Source organism: Ochotona princeps, chromosome 16 (genome assembly GCF_030435755.1).
Source record: "Ochotona princeps isolate mOchPri1 chromosome 16, mOchPri1.hap1, whole genome shotgun sequence".
Taxonomy (NCBI): domain Eukaryota; kingdom Metazoa; phylum Chordata; class Mammalia; order Lagomorpha; family Ochotonidae; genus Ochotona; species Ochotona princeps.
In genome coordinates, this window is record NC_080847.1 from 3,869,793 (window position 1) to 3,875,543 (window position 5,751).

The window sequence follows — 5,751 nt, forward strand, 5'->3', positions numbered from 1 at the left end:
TGGAGTTACATTCCTAAAGTCACAGCTCTCCCTCCATCTTCATACCCAGCAGTGTAACAGCATCAAATCCCTCTCTGCTTTCATTGTTTTCACATCACCTTCTCTCCCGCAGTCAAACCTCTATTTCATAAGCATCAGCTGTGACAACTGGGTGCTTACCATCAGGATAGTCAGAAAAACGGCCCCCTCGCAAGACCTTGATTCACTTGTGTGAAGTTCCTTTTTCCATAACAGTGAACAATACCATATGCTTCAGCATACTGGAATGGGCAGATTTTTTTTAGATAAGAATGCAAAAGTACAGGAAACAAAAATATATAAATGGGATAATATCAAACTATGAAGTTTCTGGTAACAAAGGAAACAATTAGCAGAGGGAAGAGATAACCTGCAGATGTGAGAAGATATTTCCAAATTATTCATCTAATAAGAGATAAACCTTTTAAATAGCTAAGGAACACAAACAATTCAAAAGCAAAAAAAATCCACTTAAAATGAACAACATACCTAAACAGATCTTTTTTAAAACACACAACATTAAGACATACAATGCCTTGCAGGTATTTGAAAAAAAAAAGTTCCGCATTATTAATCGTAAGAAAAATACAAATAAAACCACAATGAGATATCACTTCGTATCTGTTAGAATGATCATCATTAAGAAGACAAGGGCAGCAAATGGCAGGTAGGATATAGAGGGAAAAAAAGGAATCCTACACACTACTTTGGGGAGTGAAAATTAGCAGCACAATTATGGAAACACTCCATAGAGGTTCTTTAAAAAAACAGTAGTACCATGCAATCTACATATTCCACTTTTAGGGAGACTCATATATCCAAAGGAAATGAAATCAATAATTTCAAGAGACACAACCTCACATAATATCCAATGTGAAACAAACCTCATATGGTATCCCATGCTAATTGCAGCACCGTTTGTGACAGCCAAGAAATGGAAACAATGTCAGTGTCCACAGTGGACAAAATAAGAAAAAATAGTGTGTATATACAAAATCAAACACCATGCAGCCATACAAAAGCATGGTTTTCTGTCATTTGTAACAAGCAACATATACAGAAAAGAATATTATTGGTGTCAAGTGAAGCACGTTTAGTATAGAAAGATGAGCACCACATGATCTGACTCATGTGGACTCTTAAAAAGTTAATGTCATAGAATTGGGAGTGAAATTGTGATCAGTAGAGGCCAAGAAGATTATCTGGGAGGCAGACTGGGGAAGGTTGGGGTTAGATGATAAAACGCAATGACATGGTAGGAATAAACTCTGGTATTGTGTTGCATACTAACATTATTATATGTAACAATTACATTCTGTATATTTCAAAAGAATTTAGAAGAAATGATTTTGAATGTTTTCCCCACAGAAAAATACTGTTTTAGGAGTTAGATAGGCTTATCTTGACTTGGGCATTGTACAAGGTATTCATATATTGAAACTTCACATGGTATGCCATAGATACATATAATATTTATGCATCAATTTAAATAAATAAAAGAAATTAACAGTTCCAGTCCTTGAAAATTAGCATCTGGATGCTTTTAGTGCCATTATTTAGTCTACCACAAATAACAAAATTAATACCCCCATGTATTTGTGCAATCTTGAGGAAATTACTAAATTCCTCTTCTTCCTTTTTTTTAATAACATGTGATAGCAATGCTACTACCTAGGAGAATCAGTGTAAAGATTCACAAAGAATGCCTGCTAAGTCTTACTCAAGTAAGTAAGTCTTACTACAGACATGACACATGGAGGCAAAATGCAAGTTTGAAACCAAAACTTTTTTTTTCTCAATGACATAGGCTGTTTTTTTTTATGAAATGCTTCATGAATTTGCGTATCCTCCTTGCGAAGGAGCCATGTTAATTTTCTATATATTGTTCTAATTTTAGTATATGTGCTGCTAAAGTGAGCACTGTTTTTCTTCTTTATTCTTATTTTCCATTTTAGCTTTGCAAGCATAGAACTTCCCTCCTTACCCTCCCTTTCCCCATCTCCCCTCTCCATTGTCCCTTGTGCTTTACAATAATATAGTCCCGTCAGCTGTAGTCGTGACTCCAGCATTCTGCTCTTTGCATGTGCCATGACACTGCAGAAACAAGCAATGGTAGAGTCTAGTATTTAACAGTTCTATCAAGCACCTACTTTTATTCAGGAGGAGAGATGCATACTGTCAATCTTCTTTGATTCCTGGTACTCTGGTCTCCATTGTATCCTTTGTTTGTGAGAAGACAAGCGTATACATATTTTCATTTTGTATTTTGGTTGAAAGCTGTCTGATATCAGAGTGAGCATATGATATTTTTCCTTTTGGGACTGGCTTATTTCACTGAACACAGTGGTCTCCAGTTGGTACCACATTGTTGAAAATGGTAGAATTTCATTCATTTATTTCATAGTCATTCATTTATTTCATAGAGTAGTTTCTTTATCCAGTCCTCTTTCAATGGGCATCTAAGTTGTTTCCATGTTTTTGCTATTGCTGACTATGCTGCAAAGAATATAGGGATGCAGGTTCCTTTCTCATACGTGTGTATCACTTGTTCTGGATATATTCCCAAGAGTGGGATCCCTGGGTCATATGGTAAATGAGTTCTCAGTTTTCTGAGAGTAGTCTTAATTTGGCTGCTCTCCCACGGATCAACTCAGTGTCCATTAAAAGAAATTTACTATCTCTGAGCCATTCTGCATCTAAAGATCATGGACAATGACCTAACACCTTTCTCTATGAATGTACTTTTGAAAAGGAAATAATACTTCTATGGATGACAAGCCAAACATATACAAGAAACAACTGGGAAGAAAGATGGCAGGAACAATGAAAAAAATTCACAAAGCATTCCATATGTGGCAGGAACAGTAGTTCCTAGTCCTACATGAACTTCCTCTCTCAGTCTTCACAAATGATGCAGAGAAAGGCACTATTGCCATCCCATTTTTCAGATGAAGAACGAGGCATAAAAAGTTAAGTAACTTGCCCCAAATCACAATAATACCAAGTGTTCCCATGTCTGCCATAACCAATTACCACAAACTGGGAGGCTTCAAACATCAGGAACTGAGTCTCGCAGCCCTGGATGCCAAGCATCTAACAGGAAGGTGCCAGCAGGGCCACATTCCTGCTGAGGTTCCAGAGGAGAATCTTTCCAGGCTTCTTCCAGCTTCTGATTGCAAGCAATTCTTGGTACTTCTAATACATCATGAAGGGATGTCTCATGGGATGGAACTAGCATCTCCCTGTGCTCCTGCCTCAGACCTGCTCCACATGCAGGGGCAGCTAGTTACACAGGTACAGTCACGAATGGTCCCAGATCAAAGAACACTGAGAACAACCCCTGCTCGTTTACCAAGGCTTCAGCAGCCCATGTTTCACTCAAAACTGATTTTACTTCCAACAGAGGCTGAGTCCTATTATCATTACTTAATGTCAGTGTAACGGCAGTGTGATACCCAGGCTTCCACACAATACATCATCCCTGCAGACTTGGATGCTAGCAGGACACAGCAGAAATACAGCCTCCCAACTTCCCAATGTGCTCTTGGCCATCAATATTGATGACGCATCATCAATCAAATCCAGCAGGCTTTTTACGTGCTCTCATTTTTAACCAAGCCTTACCATGCATTACAATGGAATATTTAAAGCCATGTACACATTTTATCAAGCCTTCATGACCACTAAACGCTCTCTGGTTTGCAGCTCCAAATATTATTCATTACATCTAGAGAGATGGTGTGCTAAAGTAATATATATATATATATATATATATATATATATATATACACACACACACACATACAGGAACAGAGAGTGAATGAGGACAGGAAGGGAGGGAGTCACCATCAAAATCTGCTGTCTGCACCAAGCCTAGAATTCAGATCACTAATGTCAGGGAAGAACTTACTCCCCCTTCTGTCTATTCCCTTCTCATCTTCTGCCTTGGGGGCAAATTATTTGCCTCAAATTCCAGCCCTCCACTGAACTTCTGTTGGTTGCTGTGCCTCTTCCAGCCTCACTGTACTCATCTAAAGAACAGGAGTAATTCTACCTAGTCCATGGCACCCCTACTCAGTAACTGACTTTTGATTAAATGACTCTTGTACCAGTCAGTGTCTTAAAAGCCTTTCACCTTCACTGTGTAGACAGACCAAGCCTCAGGAGCAGGCGCAAGAGCAGCAGCACGTGGACATTCAGCATTTGGTCTGCCACACATCCTGCAGTGTGCTTCGTATGCATTATTCCCAACAATCCAGACACGCAGCCTATTGTCTCTCACTTTACAGATAAGGATTCTCAGGTGTTATTTTTTTCTGAATTCGTTGCATAGTCACGTTGTGACTTTCAGCAGGTCACTGACTCCTAGTCTGGCTTCTGCATGCACAAGGATTCACTCCTTGTCCCTTTGTCATGGAGAGCATACTCCAGCTTAAATTCTGTGTCGGACACTACCTTAGCCCTGTGGAGATCAAGACCATGACTTACTCATATCTTTATCTCTCTGTTTCTATCAGCCAGTAGCTGCTTCATGAATACAGGATGAATAAATTAATGAAGAGAAAAGAAAGGTCTCAATGTGTGATGAGAAAGAGCAGGTACATTGTATTCCATACCCCCCAAATCCATGGTGCACAAAATGAATGAATTATTGTACCATTCTGTTCTAATTATGGACTCAAACTCAAAATCCTTCTCGGCACTGCACTCCAGCAATTACTTCCAAACCATTAGAGTTGGCAGAGCAATCTTACCAACTGTTCTTGATGTATCAATGACTGTTAAAGATCACTCAAACACTTCTTCCTTGTTTTTGGAAGCAAGTTTATATTTCAACTCTGTACAGTGGCTGTGCCCAAGTGACAGAGTTCCAGATAAGCAAATGTGTATGGGTATCATGGGCATCAGGTCCAGGGCTACTATGTCCATTTCTCCCATGTGCCTCTCCCATGCTGCTCTCTCACCTGTCAGATAAAACCTATGATCTTAAAAATGTTCATGTTGAAGATAGTGGAGCCACAATACAGAAGATCCCTGAAGCCTAAAATCATTACTTAGTGGACATTTATCGGTCATTCAGGAAAAATCATTTGTAAGAAAAAGAATTAAACACTAACTGCATATTTTGCACTGCACATTTCAAGTTAGTGTCTTATAGAAGCCAGTTTTGCTCCAATTAATAAAATTGGATTACTTTTAAAAAAACTCTCTTCTAGCTCCACATTTCTATGATTCAAAAACTTTTCATTTGTTATATAAGTAGCCAAAAGGCACTTTCTAATAGCTTAATGAGGCATATGCACTTCTGGGTACATTTACATCATATTACAGGGCACTGTGTGCTCAGCAAGTATAACTTTTAGCTCTGGGAAATACATAAAAGAATTACAGGATGTAATTTCTATCTTCAATCTGTAAATTGTCTTCTTAGGAAAATAGTTATCTGAAATGGCTGTCTATCCCAAAGCAACATCCAAAGAAACGTAGTAGCAAGTGACATGATGAATGGACGTGACACAACTACATCATTACTCATGCATCTCGGACAAGTTACTCAAGCACACCTACCACCAACACCCAAGAGCTCATTTTCCTCCTTCAACAACACACACACATACACACACAAACTGTATTCATTTCATTGGACTGAGGATACTTTAAGTAAATCCAACTGAATGCATTTAGCAATAACTAGTATAAATTAAATGTTCAGTAAGTGTTAGCTACCATTTT

At 38.5% G+C, this 5,751-nt stretch overlaps 1 non-coding gene across 1 annotated transcript; it reads right to left on the reverse strand.

Moving 5' to 3' along the window:
* Nucleotides 1-1,832: 1,832 nt before the first annotated feature.
* On the reverse strand, nucleotides 1,833-1,939 carry LOC118757748 (U6 spliceosomal RNA). Its single transcript, XR_004995355.2, has one exon. It is a non-coding gene; the product is annotated as a U6 spliceosomal RNA (small nuclear RNA).
* Between the last annotated feature and the right edge of the window lie 3,812 nt (nucleotides 1,940-5,751).